This window comes from Pogona vitticeps, chromosome 6 (genome assembly GCF_051106095.1).
Source record: "Pogona vitticeps strain Pit_001003342236 chromosome 6, PviZW2.1, whole genome shotgun sequence".
Classification (NCBI taxonomy): Eukaryota; Metazoa; Chordata; class Lepidosauria; order Squamata; family Agamidae; genus Pogona; species Pogona vitticeps.
This window is the reverse complement of record NC_135788.1, coordinates 66,366,719-66,382,622: the sequence shown is the minus strand read 5'-3', so window position 1 is coordinate 66,382,622 and position 15,904 is coordinate 66,366,719. Positions and strand designations below refer to the sequence as shown.

The 15,904-nt window shown below is 39.8% G+C and overlaps 1 protein-coding gene across 3 annotated transcripts in view; it reads right to left on the bottom strand.

Annotated features, from left to right (window-relative positions):
• The window catches only part of ELMO1 (engulfment and cell motility 1), a 427,005-nt gene that overhangs the window by 62,594 nt on the left and 348,507 nt on the right, over nucleotides 1-15,904 (bottom strand). The window contains exon 1 of one of the 3 annotated variants that reach the window (XM_078377481.1): nucleotides 13,325-13,562. The exons of 1 other annotated variant lie outside the window; for it this stretch is intronic. The gene's annotated coding sequence lies outside the window, so the exon portion shown is untranslated. Of the gene's footprint in view, nucleotides 1-12,886; nucleotides 13,563-15,904 lie in introns of those variants that run through there. One more of the 3 variants, XM_020788157.3, reaches the window with a different exon arrangement.

Genomic DNA, 15,904 nt, shown 5'->3' with positions numbered 1-15,904 from the left:
TGCTCCTGCAATAATCCCAGTATCAAAAGAAATGTTGCCACACTTGAGAGGAAAGCCACAATTGCTCAAAATCTGCTCAAAAGTTGTTCTAAGTATCTATCAAAAAAACCTTAAAACTGTTCTCTCCCAGATTCCCCATATTGAAAGAGACTGTAATGACACCTGATTCACTTGGTTAAAAGGTTTTTCGCTACCATATTCCAACTGGGTAAATATGGGCTTAGGGTTTCAAGGGTCTTTAGAACATCGACAATGACCCTGTCATGTCATCAAAAATTTGTTAAGAAGCTAGGTCAACTTCCCTCTATGCAGAGATGGCTAATATTCAACTGCTTATTGAACTCAAATCTCAGTGAAGTGAACCTGGTGAGATCTTAGACTTGGTCTCCTAAGGAATAAATTATAAACCAGTAAAGGCAGTCACTTCATATTTATTGTTGAAATAAGATCCTCCTCCATGTCTTCCTGACAGCTTCCTAACTGATATCACATTAATTCAAATCTCTTCCTACTGCTCCCCCCTTTTTTTTGGCAAAATGGTCTTTTCCAGTAAGTTCTGCTCAGGTCTTGCAAACTAAAAGCTATGGTTTCTTTTACTGAGGCAATATGTCTTGTATTGGGTCTTCTTAGTGCCCCAACCCCACTATTCCCAGAAAGATAATCTTTTCTGGTCAGTTTTATCTTTTCATTATGTGAAGTATGCTCGCTATCATTTATATCTGTTGAAGAACAACCCTAACAAATGCTTTGTGTTTGGGTGAGAAGTTGTTAACCAATACCATTGATGACAGGACACATAAACCACCTACAAGACAAAGTGGACTCTCAATACCAGTCATGTGAATTCTTCACATAAACCAGAGATAACTACTGTATTATTCTGACTTTCAAATTGGCACAATTGGCTATTTCTACCAAATTGTGCACCCTTACTTGAGCTGAACGCTGCTGTGTCTTTGCATTGTCTTTCCGCACCCCCACAGCTAAAGGACCTTTTTTCAAGCAAGGTGTGTGTGCATGTGTGTGAGAGAGAGTGGGGGCAAATTGCAACCTAATTTTTTGCATCATCCATAAAGAGGGGTACTTAGAGCCTGAAGTAGTGGATTTCATCCAGAAAAGCTTGCTATTTTATTTTTATTGGTTCAATAAAAGATATCACCTACTCTTGCGTAAATTAAAAAAATCACTTCTTGAATTTTCCCTTCCCATTCACTAAGAATGGTAGGTGAGCATAAGAGGGTATATCTTGTAGACCATTTTGACTTTTGCCATTTGTGTTGTAAATACTGTATTTATGCTACCCTTTGCTATGTAAAGCTTGCTATCTTTTTTCCTGCTGTCAATACTGGGCCATTTCCTGGCGTTCTGAACTGTGGGTACAGTACAATATCCCACATTTACAAATTGGAGGCTTCAATTCTCATGCATAATGTGGGTCTTTCCTCCCTGGCTTCCATTACTGCTCCAAAAAACTTTTACCTCTGTGGTGGCAATCCCAATTGGGATTTTAATTTGTATTCACAAAAGCCTCTGATTCACTATTTTGCAAATTCCTGCCTTGGAAATATAGAGTACAATGGGGGAGCATAGAATTTTAGCTACTCCAAAATCCAAGCCACGGACTTGTCTCACCTTGCACCAACCAATGTGTATCTCTGTGTGTAAGAGAAGGAACAGATGAGATATGGATGGGCAAATGTCTGTGTGCAAATATGTATGATGTGCAAGAATGTATGAAAAAATGTGGGTGGCCTCACTCAGTTTTCCCCCCTCTCATCACACCCTCTACTACCATGCAGGGGGTGGCTGCTCAATTGTTAATTCAACGGACCAACATTATAGACTCTGCATAAGTTTGCTTCCTATATACCCTGGGCTGCATTTACTTACTGGCTGGAATCCTTTTGCTTAACCTAGAAAGTCACAATAAAGTAGGTCCATTGAATCAGTGGGGATTTAGTGAGTAATCTCCTTAATAGTTTCCACTGATACAAATAGGTCTACTTCACTTCTGACTTATTGTGCTAAAATAAGTTGCAACTTAGAGTAGGCCCGCTTGAATCAATGCTGTGCCCCTTCACCTAACTGGCTCTCCATCCTTTGCCTGTCTGCTCTGCCTCACACTTCGCCTCTGGTCTTCCACCTGCACCTCTTCAGGATCTCCTCCTCCTTCTGATTCCCTTCTCTGTGCTTCTTCTCCCATCCCAACTCTCTTCCCCACCCCATCTTCTCTCATTATCTCTTCTGCTGAGTGAAGTTGCAAGCTGTAAGCACTCTGGGGTCATGCTGTTTCCGGTTGCTCTGGCACATGACTGCCACGGTTGCATTCATACAGAGACTTCCTGAGGCAGTGATTCCTGGTATTTATTCACAAACATTAAAAAGATCTGGTGGAAAAAATATCCACCCCAGGAAAAAACCAACATATAGTAATAATTGCAGCTAAATTCTTTTGAGTTCAATAGCAGAATAAAACTGATTCAGGAAAAAGCAACAGAAGACAGGCATACCTGCAGGACTCTTTTGGAGGCATACACAGAGGAGGCCTGATTCACCCAAGTTGGCAATGTTTTCCACAGCCATGCAGCCATTGCTGACAAAAACCTCCTCCCTTTTTCCTGACAGCCTATTTGCTCTTAGTATAAGGCTTCAACCAACAGCCTCAAAGTGAAGGTAAACTGAAATGGGTGAAGGTGATTCTTCAAGTAACTTGATCCCAAATTGTATAAGGCTTTGCATGTTCAATCACTTTAAATTTAGTTTAGAAATGCACAGGCAAATAGTGCAACTGGTATGCAAGCTAGAGATTTCATGATCTTTCCCCCTCCAGTAGTGTACACATTTTGTACAATTTCTAAACAATCTTTAAGGGAAAGCCCACAGACAGCACATTATGATAATTTAGTCTGCATGGCACTCATGTATGGATAACTTTGGCATGATCCATTCACACTGGTGATTTTTCAAATGTTTTATGCATGCACACTGAGCAGGCAAAGCTGTAATTTCCTCTTATTTCCAAATACAATACTTTCAGAGGTATACTGGAAGACTGGAGAAGCTGTGGACTTTCAGATATTGTGGATTCCAGTTCTCATGAGCACCAGCCAGCATGACCAATAGTCAGATATTATGGGTATAGCAACTCAACAACATCTGGTGGGCTGGAAATTTCTCACAGATTGCCTGCAAACTGACTGGTTCACATACATGCCTATTGTGGGAGAGGAACTCAAGAAAAACTGTGGTCGATTAATGTTGCAAATGAATGACTATAAATAAGAAGTTGCAATTCAGCTACTGTACTATGTGGGGGGGAAACAGTGGAACAAACCTCCCTATAATCAACAGACATCATAATACATTTGATGAGAATACATTTCTAATCAAATTATGCTTTCAGCCACCCTATGGACACATTTGGCATATATATTTTCACAGGAGTTTAAAAGGTATTCAGGATGAATAAAATATGTCTATAATAGTATAAAAGACAGCATTTGGCTCCAAAGGGAGATCAGGATGAAATGTATACTTCTTGATGATCAGAGGAATGATGTGCTGTGATAATCTTTTGATAGCCGTAGCCTGCATCAAATAGTAGCTGCAACCTCTGGGATTTTTAGTTCAATGAATTTTTTAAATCATGTTTCAACCAAGCATATGAAACATGCAGTTCAACTTTTAATAAGCTATATTTAAACTATGATGCTGTGCTCTTTAGGGCTTTGAATCTATTATGACTTTCTTTTTTGTTCCTTCTCTTAATGTTACAGAAAAGGCAATTTGGTCTAGTTGCTAAAGTGAAAGATCAGATGAATATTTGGTTGAATATGCAATAATGAAAATGGTTTGTTTGGTCTAAAGGTCATTTCATTATCTACTCTTATGGATCTTGATAAACTGTGTACTCTAGCCAGACATATATAAGATTTCCTACCCACTGAAGCTAATTCTTCAAGCAAGTACAAATACAGGACATTGTTAACCAGAGGGTGATGCTACTAGCAGTGATTCAGAAACAAAACAGCTCAAATTCCTGCTGCAGCAGCTTAGTAGAAATTCTCATCTGCCTATATTATGTAAATAGGCTGGCATTTAAAATAACAGGTTGACTTAGAAACAAACCCTAATTAATTGTTTGTGTAGAAATGTGGAATACTGGAAATTAAACTTTAAGAGAATATAGCCTTTAGATACAAGAAGATAAATAGGACAAGGAGACCACCAAAAGGTACAGTTGGAAGGAAATCAGAATTGTGAAGTTGAAACAGACCAAAAAATGCTGGTAAGGACAAAAATGAAGTGGTATATTTCACTCTCCAGTTCTTGGTACAGAAACTTTCTGTCTCCTGGCTGTGCATTGTTGTGTTGCCTGATTTACAGAAGTCCAGGAATGCAATTCTCGGTGCCAACTTCAGTGCTAAGGGGCAACAGTTGCGATAAGTGATGTGTTCACACAGACTGTGTATCCACAACTTAATGTAGGAAACTAAAAGGCAGTAGCGCTTTGTGCTCCCGCTCTTCAGCCACTTTAAGCCACTCTTCAGCCATACCACCCTCTCCTCTATGTTGTACGGACCGAATGCTTACATTGCAGGGTTATCATATAGACCAGAGAGACAACTAAGGTGAAACACTCTGTCCACTCTTAACACAATACAGTATTAAATCACTATTGTTTTGGACAAACAAGCACTGTCAAGTGGTCTGTGCTATGTTAAGCAGAAGAAACAAACCAGAGAGATCCTAACTGCCTGGTAAGGAATAGGTTCTGCCCGAGAACACCATGCACATCTATATTCCAGATAAGTGGAAATATGGTATGGTTACCAGAGAGGACAACGCAGTCCAGACATCAGGGAAAAATCAGTTCCAAAATTTGCAGGGGCCTTTTTTTCTATTGACAAGAACTTCCGAGGGCTACACCAGCCCCTCAAAATGAAAGCAAAAGTATCTGAAAAATCCCTTCCAATTTTAGCAATACTTCCAAAATTTCTAAAAAATTTCTTTGGGCATAAAACAAATGTGGGAGGCATATCATGTTTTAAGACAGAATTGTGGTCTCTAGAGGTATGATTCTCCTGTTTTTTTTTAATAGAAGATATGGATTTTAAAAAATCCTTATCTGTGAAATGCTTATCCTGCAGGTGGTAGATTCAGTGGCCACAAAAACAGGCTGTATGTCCTTCACCACAGGCCATATGACTGTCAATATCATACGTACTGAAAAACATATCTCGGCCCTCAGGCTTCGAGTGGTACCCTACTATTGACTTTAAGGATATTATTGGACTTATTTGTTCCATACAGCATTTGATTATTATTAACAACTTTTTTCAGTTGCTCTTAACATTAAATTGAACTTTATCAACATGTGTTCTACTCTGAACAGACAATTAAATCAACGAGACTTTGGATACTTGCGACCAACAAGCCCCATTCATTCAGTATGTCTGCTTTACTTAGGACTAATGATGGTTTTAGCTCAGTAGTTCAAAATAATATAATTGCAGACACTGAAGTTCCAATTAATGAATGCCTTTGGCTGTATCAAAGTCTGTTAAGACTTCCTGCATTTAAGTACAACATTTCAGATTAATGTATGCAATATACACTTGGAAGTGATTAAAATCGATTCTCATACTGGAGTATCCACAAGACAAAATATCACAAAAATATCACAAAATATCAAAATGGTCGCTTGCAAAATCTCACCACTGCACACAGAGCCTATAATGTGAATCTGCCATAAATAAGCTCCATAAGTGACTGTATGAAATCAGCCTGTTTATGCAGGTATTTGCCAATGTAGGCTGTGGTTCAGTGTCAAAGAACAGCAGGTATTTACATATGGTTCTTTCCCATCCTACCATATGTATTTCCTATATATTGGGGAAAGTCTGGACCTAAACCTATGAGTGCCACTGCCATTCTGTATGCTTCATCCAGGAATTAAGGCAGGGTGGGCAATCTTTGGCTCTCCAACTTCCATCAGCCCACCCAGCATGGCCAGTATCTAGAGATTATGGAAGGTGAAATCCACAAAAAATAAAGGCTTCCCTATCTCAAAATTAAGCCTTGTCTATTTCAATACTATTGCTATGTTCAGCTGCACTGGTGAGGACCAGCATGCAACTTGTGTGCTAGCAGCAGGGATGTTGGCACGTTGTTCAGCCCAAGTCCCAAGTCGTGAGTCATTAGCCCTGCTTGCTGAGGGTTGGGACTGGGACTGCATGCCACCCAGTTGATAGATGGGTGCATGCAGAGCTACAGTGAACCAACTTTCTTTCTCCAGCCAGTCCCTGCCTCTGTGCATGCCTGCCTATCAGCTTGATGCAGGCAGCAAACCCTTGGTTCCTGGACGAGGCTGCCAAAATATATATATTTTTTGTTCTTGCATGCTATGTAGAAGAATGTCAAGACAATGCCAGAACAATTGCGGGGCTGTAAAAACTGTCAAAAATGGCAGTTCTTATTGTTCAGGGAACTTCAAAGAAATGCAGGACATTTGTGAGTTCCGTATATACCCGAGTATAAGCCAACCTCGAACATAAGCCGGAGCACCCAATTTTACAACAAAAAACTGGGAAAACTTATTGACTCGAGTATAAGCCGAGAGTGGAAAATGCAGCAGTTACTGGTAAATTTCAAAAATAAAAATAGATGCCAATAAAATTATATTGAGGCATCAGTAGGTTAAATGTTTTTGAAGATACTGCCCTTCTGAGCTGTGAGACACACTTCACTGTCTGCGGAGGGAGGACTCATATGGATGCTGCGCTTATATACTGCTCTACTGCTGCGTAGCAAGATGGAGGGAGACGGAGGACGGAAGAGGAAGGTGGGTACATAGAATATGCAGAACAAGGAGGATGGGAGTGTCCTGGAAGCGAAAATGCACTGTACTTAACCCGGGTCATCGGACCACCAACAGAGGCTGCAGGCACCCATAGATGAGTGGGGGAGTCTGGAGAACATCCGCACTGCAGGGGAGAACATGTAATTTTGACACTGACTTGAGTATAAGCCAAGGAGGTTCTTTTTCAGCAAAACAATTGTGCTGAAAAACTAGGCTTATATAAGTATATAAGTAATGTACTGAAAAAATCCAGAACAAAAGTTAAGTGTTGGGCTCATTGGAATACCTTCACAGGCCCATCATACTTGCATTTACTTGTTTCATTATCATGTTAGTAGTGTCAGGTTCTAATAGTATGAACTGCATAAAGAAATGGGAAGTATGGACCAGGAGGGAGGGGTCACACGAATATAGGCTATATTTTTAAAAGATGGACTAAAACAAAACAAATCCCAAAGTGTCTTGCTGCTTCTTAAAGTAATTTCTACTTAGAAAACCCTGAAATGGTTGATATAAATCCAAATTGTCTTGACAGCACACAATTATTTTTTTCATGGATTACAGCTCACTTCATCACGGCATCCAGGATAGCATATGCCTGAAAGTCTTCAAGATGCCCTAACTCATTTTGCTGTCACAGATTACTTCCCCTGCCCCTCACATATCTATTAAACTTAATCTTCCCAAGTTGCATTTTCCTTGAGAACATCAACATAAAATAAAATTTCTAGTTTACTAAGTGTGATCAGATGATGTTTGTTATCCATTTTTGGCTCATCCTCACAGATACTAACAGGCAGAATATTTGAATGTGATATTTTGTCAGCTTAAAGGGGGGGGGGAGGAAAAATGATAAATTACATAATCTCCAACAGTAATGTGTGCAAAACCCAGTTTAGCAACTACCAGGAGACAATAGTTCTAAGCATCCTTGACACACTCTTCTTTTTCCCCCCAACAGAAGCAATTAACATTTAGCTTGTGCCAAAAAAGAATATGCTTCTTGCCATTACATCCCACCTTCATTGTACCATGCAACCCAAGTCAACATAACATTGTGCTCTCAAGTGTATTCCCATTCAGGCAGCAAATGAAGAGACCTCCCTAGCTTTAGCAAGACTGAACAGTCAAACCATATATTTGGACCTTTCCTCTACCTTCCACTTAAGCAGTAGCAGAGAGTACAACTAGGGCAGATAAAAGCGGGATCTTTCTGTCTCTTCCTCCTTTGTCATCTATCACAAAATGATCTGTGTAGTGTATTGCCACCACATTCTATATTCATCACTGCCACTGCTGCATTTCATTGTCTCCTCCTTTTTGAGAATGTGGGGAGGAAAAAACTTGAAACATGATGATGCCATGTCACGTGTTTTTTTTTTTTTAAATTTTATTCTGAAGTCCCAGAGGAGTCTTGAATCTAGTCTCCCTTCCTCTGGACTTGAGAATGGAAGAGAACTGCACTGAGACCCCATTTGTGATTTTGTTCTGAGCTACTGCAAGCTGTTATAAGCTTCACTGAGGTTCATTCAATTGAAAGGCAGTGTACAAATGTCCAAAAGAAAACTCAGGATTAGAGATGGGCACTAATTGGAAAACCAATGATTTGTGATGGTTCATGGCTACCCACAAACTATCATGCCCCCCCCCAGAAAAGCAAATTGGTTTGCAGTTCGTTTTTTGAATTTGTGCCAGTGAGAACAAACTGCCCACCCCTCCCCCTGCCCCCATTACCTCTCTACTTTGTCTGGAAGTTGCCATCGCCTCCTCTGTCGTCCCCACCCCAGCCATCCTGAGAGAAGTCAGGCCTGCTGCCTGTGTGCACGTCCCTGCCTATCAGCTGAGTGGCAGGCATTTGAGCACAAACAGCAGGCATGGCTCCTTGCACGGAAGCTGGGCCTCCTGCCTCTCAGGATGGTGGCGGCGGTGGCAGCAGAAGAGGTGGTAGCAATGGCTTCAAGGAGGGGTGGGAGGGGTTATTGAAGCAAAATGAAGTGTGTGTGTGTGTGTGTGGGGAGAGTTTGACACTTTGTTTTGTTTTGGCAAAACAGGATCCCAGAATTGAACTACAAGCCAAACCACGAACCTGCCCCGTTTGTATTTTCTTCTGGCTTGTGGTTCAGCTCGTGCCCGTCTCTGCTCAGGATCTACCTGACTGCTCTGTGCATTAGTGTGGGGGTGGGGCCAGTTTTTCTCTCTGCTCAGATCTACGTTCCTAGCAATCTCCTATACCAAACAGCATCCCTGATTTAGTTCTTCAATGCAATGCACCTACTTCCATGATGCTCTGTGCTTTTTGAATTCCACAACTGAGATTATGTAGGCTAATTGTTGTGCTGTGGGTGGATTTTAAGCTCTGTCATGACAGGAACACTGAACTGTGACTCCAGCTAAAGAATATAACCAAGCACTCAAAGGGAGAACCTACGAAAACAATGAGCTTCATAATATGAAGAAAAATGATTATGAAAAGGTACAGAGGAATAACAGGGATGGAAAATTGGGTCTCTGTCCAAGCTGCTGGACTATAAATTTCAAGATTCCTGATAATCATCCATGCTTGCTGGGGTTGATGAGAGTCAGAGGATCAACTGGATTGATTTTAGAACAAGATAGAACCCCTCCTTGCAAAAACACATTAATCTTTAGTAACCTAAAGAAAAGTAGTCAATGTGGATCTTCAGCAGGCAGCTAAGTATCTCTGTCTAACCAAAATGATCACTTGGGTTCTGGGGTTTGCATCATCCATCTTATTGTATCTCAATAGGTTTATAGATCAACATTTTGGTTCATAGCACAATGGGAAGCATTCCCTTGACTTGAAGGAATATCAAATTATTACTGTAGAACAAATAAATAATTTCATAGGAGAAAATTGTGTACAAAAAGAAGCTGTTTTTTTTTCAAACTTCAGTTTATTCTTCCTTCAACTTTTATCTAATTCTATGTCTGTATAATTGGTGAGGAGAAGACCTTTTCTGTTTAAATAAATCTTACATGTTCTAAATGCCCTTCAAGCAATTTGGATACATTTTTGAAAGTGTAATTTCCAAGCAGTGGTATAAGATCTATATCCTGGAGCAGCATGTAACCCTATGCATACAAAGAGAGCTATCATTGCTTGCATGCCTCTGTAATTAACTATTCAAAAATCATATTTCTGCAAAGGATTTTTTTATAAGCTGTACCCAGAAAGAATTAACAGCTTAAAGCAAGCAATGTATATAGCTTAAAGCCAGCTGGGTTAAATCAATAGTTGGGAGAATCTGTTGGGTGCCATCTTTCATTTCTGTACACTACCTTTGCTAATCATTTTGATTTGCTTCAGAAAGGCAGAAATGGAGAAGTCATTGTTAAAAAGCTTTCTGAAGAAAAACTAGAATCCAAATCAATTTCTATTTAAATACAGTCTCAAATGTTTGAAGGCAGAGTCAGCCCATCAAGTTAAGTGATTTCCATGCCAACCAGAACCAATGACAGGCACCGTAAAACATCACAGCTACAGTGTCTTCTAATCACTTTTGCCAAGCCTTCACAGTTGTAGGAGTCAATCAGCTTGCCCAAATCTTTGCGCTTCATGAAGCTGAAACCATCTCCTTATGAAGCTGCAGTATGATGCACAATACTCTTGTAGTGAGAGCAAGAAAAGATCTTATTCAGGCCCAAACTGTAATTCATATGTGGCATTACCTGCACTGCTTGTTTTAATAACTCAGCCATCATCCTGGCTGGGAACCAAAGAGACAGTCACAATTTATGACCCAAAGCCTAGCAATTAAAAGCCTACCCTTTCCCAATCCCTTTGCAGTTCAGCCATTAGTGCACAGAGAAAGACAAGTAAACAAATCCGTTCAAACAAGGTTATCAGAGATGCAGGATTTCTAGCAGCCAAACAGCATTTGGCTGTCAGTAGTAACTGAAGCTAACACATTTATATTGTTTGAATTACATCCCCAGAGTGTTAGCAAAGACTAAGTAGATGCTTTTCTATTATGATGGTTTAAAAATAGATCACTTTTTTTCTGGTGAGGATGAATGGCAACGGGTAGAAAGTGCATCTGGTGGAACCTTTAAAATTAAACACTGCTTTCTCTACAGTTAAGAAAATGGATACTTAGTCTACAGTTTCACGTGCCCCACTACCCCAATGTCTTAAGCAGCCACAATGAATGCCGACAACAAGGTTTTCTAACACACTTCACCACTAGGAGTCTGAAGTTTGGGAGATTGTTGTCTCTTTATTTAGAATCGTGTCTGTGAGAGAAAGCTCAATGGAAAAGAGATATATAAATAAAGGGAAATAAGTTATTGGGTTGAAAAAATGGTATCTCATTTATACATTAACATTTTCACTATGCCTGATATATATAGATTATCTTGAATTCCCTGGTAACACCCAGCACATCTATCCTGGCATCAGCACAGGCATACTTGCTTAAATTGGGCTGGGTGTATAACCAGCCACCATACAGACCTGATAAGACCAATGGGACAACACAGTCATGCCTTGTTCCACTGATTTCAATGGGTCTTTTCTAGATATGATTAAAACTGGATCCAACCCATTATTTTACTAGCTATCTTCTAAAAGCAAGGAAAAATCTGAATGAAGTACAGCTGGGATTTACTAATAAATGGAACTAATATTGATGAATGTCATATACAAATTCAGCCAAGTTCTGCCAGAACTCTCAGCAGTATTTACACATAAGAAATGTTCACAGTCCTTGCTACATCTCTTACTCCATAGCCTCCAGAAAATTATAACTCGGTCAAGGACTTCATACGAATATTCAATCACTCTTTCAAGCCCAGATTCCAACTATACAGTACATTTGTCTTCATCAATGTACACTGGTATTAGAGTTGGGCAAGCCAATCCCTGGAGAGATATTTTAAAGATTTGGCCACTTACAACTGTGCAATTTCAGAGCACACAGCTCCGCTCATCACATTATCCTGAAACAGATACCTAGAAACCATGTGCAGCAAAAACCTTTCAGTATCCTATGTGAACACTGAGAATCCCAAAGCCTCCAGACTTCTGAAAAGTAAACAGAAACTTTCTGTGACCCATGTTTTTCCCAATTTCTGTCATCTCTTTGGCTCTTCCCTTCAGTGTTTGTAAAGAGTAAAGAGGACCTTAGAGCAACAGTGTTCTCAGAAAGCAGATGGATTTGATCAAAGAGAAAGAATAATGAATAAATTCATTCTTGATGGAAGCCAACATAATGAGAGACATGAGAGGGATTTTGTGTAATCATTTCAGCTGCAATCCCCTTTACACTTACCTGGAAGTAAGTTCCACTGAAGGACTTACTGGGAGTAGACAGGCATAGGACTGCACTTTACACTGCCAAATCAGTGTGAATTACATTTCAATTTCTAACTCACAGAAAATGTGCAATCAAGCACTAAATTTTCTCTATGCTTATTTGTACAAGGTAGAAAGAGGTCTTATGTCTTTCAGAGGCATCACTAAGACAGAAACATTTCTGAACTGATCAATATTTTTAAAGTAATTAAATACTGACCAGAATAGTAATTAGGTATGCTGAGAACAGAGTATAGCACTTACATGACTGCTTATCTGAATTAGCTTTAAGTTCAAAAAAGGTTATGAAATCTAGTGTGGTTTCTAAGGTTGATTATATTATACCGTAGTATAATAAACATTAGAATCACACCAGAGAAAGTCTCCACTTTTTCCTTTCATTTCTTGTGGTTTACACGAAAGGATTAACTTTTGAAAATTTATAAAACCAATCAAATTAATGGATTATTTTTAAAGAGGAAGTTTCCACATTGCTAATCCTTAGCAGCATGCCAAAATTAAGACAGGTCAGTGCTAACAACTAGTAAATACTGACTGTACCTTTCTTCACACTTAAAGCCATTAACAAACACCCACCACCATGTTGCTCGGTTTAAACAGACAAAAATCCCTAATGACTTGCCAACTTGGTGCTTCTTATGGTTTCTTAGCTCAAATATCAGGCTAAAGAATTCCAGATATTTACTTACAGAAATCCCGTGGCTCCATTATTCACGACAACCAATTTCTCTTTGGTGCTACAAGAGAATGACTTAATGCTTTTCTGTGGAAGGAACAGTATTTCCGATCACCATATGGCCTCTCTGATGAAGCTCCTTAATGAGATCTGTTTTCATTTTACCATGTGAAAACAGAGCCCAATTGCACACCTTTGCGTGGTGTACAGTTGAAGTAAAAAAGAATACGCATGTTGCTTTGCTTATCTTTAGAATGCTGAAGCCCAGTTGTGCTGCGATTGGCAAGCCCCTCACAAACAGCAGCCAATCAGGGAGTCTGCTTTTTTCCAGGGGAACTCCTGCCCATTTATTTAGTATCTTCAGAGACCATATTTCCTAGAAGGATAGTCTTCCTCATATCATGCAGAGGGGAAATAAATAATAGTGCCTTTTCTCTCGTACATCACTTACTCCATTAGCCTTCCTGATAGATTTTAGGGCTGAGGAATTATCTAGCGAGGGTTCGGACGCATTCCCAGCTTCCACCTTGTAGGGAAAATGAGGAGGGAGAGAGCCTGAGCTCAACAATTACTGATTCCATCACCATGGAAACTGACTGGATGCAGTGAGCTGGATTTGTGTAGAACATCTGCTGCCAGCCTCATAATCAAATGCAATCTCATCTCCCACTACCCACCCTTTGGACTGCATATCTGATGGGGAGTTTATTTTATATGCATGCTATGACAGCAAAAACATGAGATGTGTGCTTCGGTGTTTATGCATGCATGCAAGCATGTGTGTGTGTGAGAGGGAGGGAGGGAGGGAGGGAGGGGAGAGGGAGAAAGAAAGGGAGAGGAAGAGGAATAATGCTAAGTGCGCATTGAAGGGCACCCTAATGCATTTTGCTAAATACACAAGTACATGGATGTAGCTGTAAAAAACAGGTGGGTAACAAGTGCAAATGCATTATAGTAAAAACTAGAAAAGCCCTTAGAATAATACAGAGATGTGGGGGTCACCATGCATATCTTTACCAAAATAGATCAAAAGGATTTAATTTCATGCAATTAGAATTTGTTGTGCCTGCTGATCAGGAACTTCAGTTGTTGCTTCAATTTCATTTGAACACACTGACTGCTTCCTCCAACTGCAATGTCATTTGGACGGTGAGTACTGACTGGTTTGGACTGCGAATAGCACCACTGAGAAACACAAGGGAAGTCCCAACATGCTTGGGGGAATCCCTCGCTGAGCAGATGTCCACATAACAATGAAAGTATACGGCCCTATTTTGTTGATGGTTCTGGCTGTAATAAATGCATTAGCAAGTCTTTCTGCTCCAAACAACCAGTAGAGATCCAGAGCACATCTTTCTCTTGCCATTCACACTGAAGGTAGAGAAACTGTATGTATAAAAAACACCCCTCAATAGCGGATGGCTCATGATTGAATCTGGGCGTGTCAGATATTTTGGGGTATGGTGCCCAACTCAATTGAGTCCACAAGACATTCCTACACCAAACTATATTATATCCCCTTTTTGAAGAGAAAGGAAAACAGCTAAGCACAACTTATCACAAGTTTATACAAATGGAAACAAGATTCACTTATGATCAGGGTATTAAAAAAAGAGAAGGATATACAATGTTGTTTGTTTTCTCTTCCCTGCTATCTCATTACTAGCAGGAACATTTGCAAAATATAATTAAAATTAAAATATATTACCTGATAAACTGGACAAGATTTGCATAGCAAATAGGATTCTGAATGTTGACAACACCAATGTAACCGTAGCAGTCACAGTGGTCTACAACACTGGTTCTTAACCTTGGGTTACTCAGGAGTTTTGGACTGCAACTCCCAGAAGCCTTCACCACCAGCTGTGCTAACTGGGGTTTCTGGGAGTTGCAGTTCAAAAGCATCTGAGTAACAAAGGTTAAGAACCACTGGTCTACAATACACCCTCTTCCATTCACTACTATTCATGAAGTGACACCAAGCAAGGGAAAACCCCAGAAGCTGATTTGTTTTTCCATCAGTTAACCACTTCTCATGTAAACATAAAGCAATTGTCAGGGCTGGGTTTTTCAACAAGTGTGAATGGCAACTTGGGCTTGACATTGTGTAGCACTATCAGGCCACTTCTTGGTGTTTTGAACCATAGATGCAGAAACATGATATCTTACATTCATAAACTGGGATTTTAAAAATTAAAATAACTGAATTTTTTGGCTTTTCAAAATGGGCATTTATGTATACATACACTACACACAAAATGTCAACAGAAACCTCCCTCATGTAGAATTACCTAGTGCTAGAGGATCCCAGAAGACATGCACATGATCTGTACTATGGTTGCTGGGAGAAATCAGAAGCAAGAAAAGCTGGATGGGGCTCTTATCTCTTTGTGCCAAAATATTTTGAAGGGCTGTTTTTCAACTCAGTGTAATAGTGAAGCAAAAGTCAGTTGAGTGCGACAAATAAAATGGAGAAACATACATGCCATTTAACCTCTCAGATGTCATGCCTCCTCTGCAGAATGCAGAAGCTACAGTGGTTAGTTTGCAAGACCTGAGGAAAACTTCCTAGAAAACACAATTTAGCCAGGAAAGTGAGAGAAGTTTAAACAGCTTAGCTTCTGAATGTTTGTTCTCTATTCTTTTAAACTATCCTTAAATTATTTTTACAAGGAGACACAAAATCCCTTTCCCAGCACCAATGCCTGTTTGGCCAGGAAAGAGTTTAAAAGTTCTTCTCCTGAATGTCAGCAAGTTGAGCTAAAAGTTCAGAGGGCCCCAGACCTGGAGCTGACTTTTCCTTTGAAGACTTATATCAGGAACCTGATCTCCTAAATCCTGAGAGGATGTTTAGTCAAAACACTCAGGGCTGGGACAAACACCACAACTCTGTACTTCTGTAATGCAGAAATACTTTTGAATATGCCTTACAACATTTTTATGCAAATTCCCTGGGATCCATGACAAAATGTCCCTCTTTCTAGAGAACTGTCATTCCATTACTTTCTTTAAAGCAAGTCTGATTTTTTAT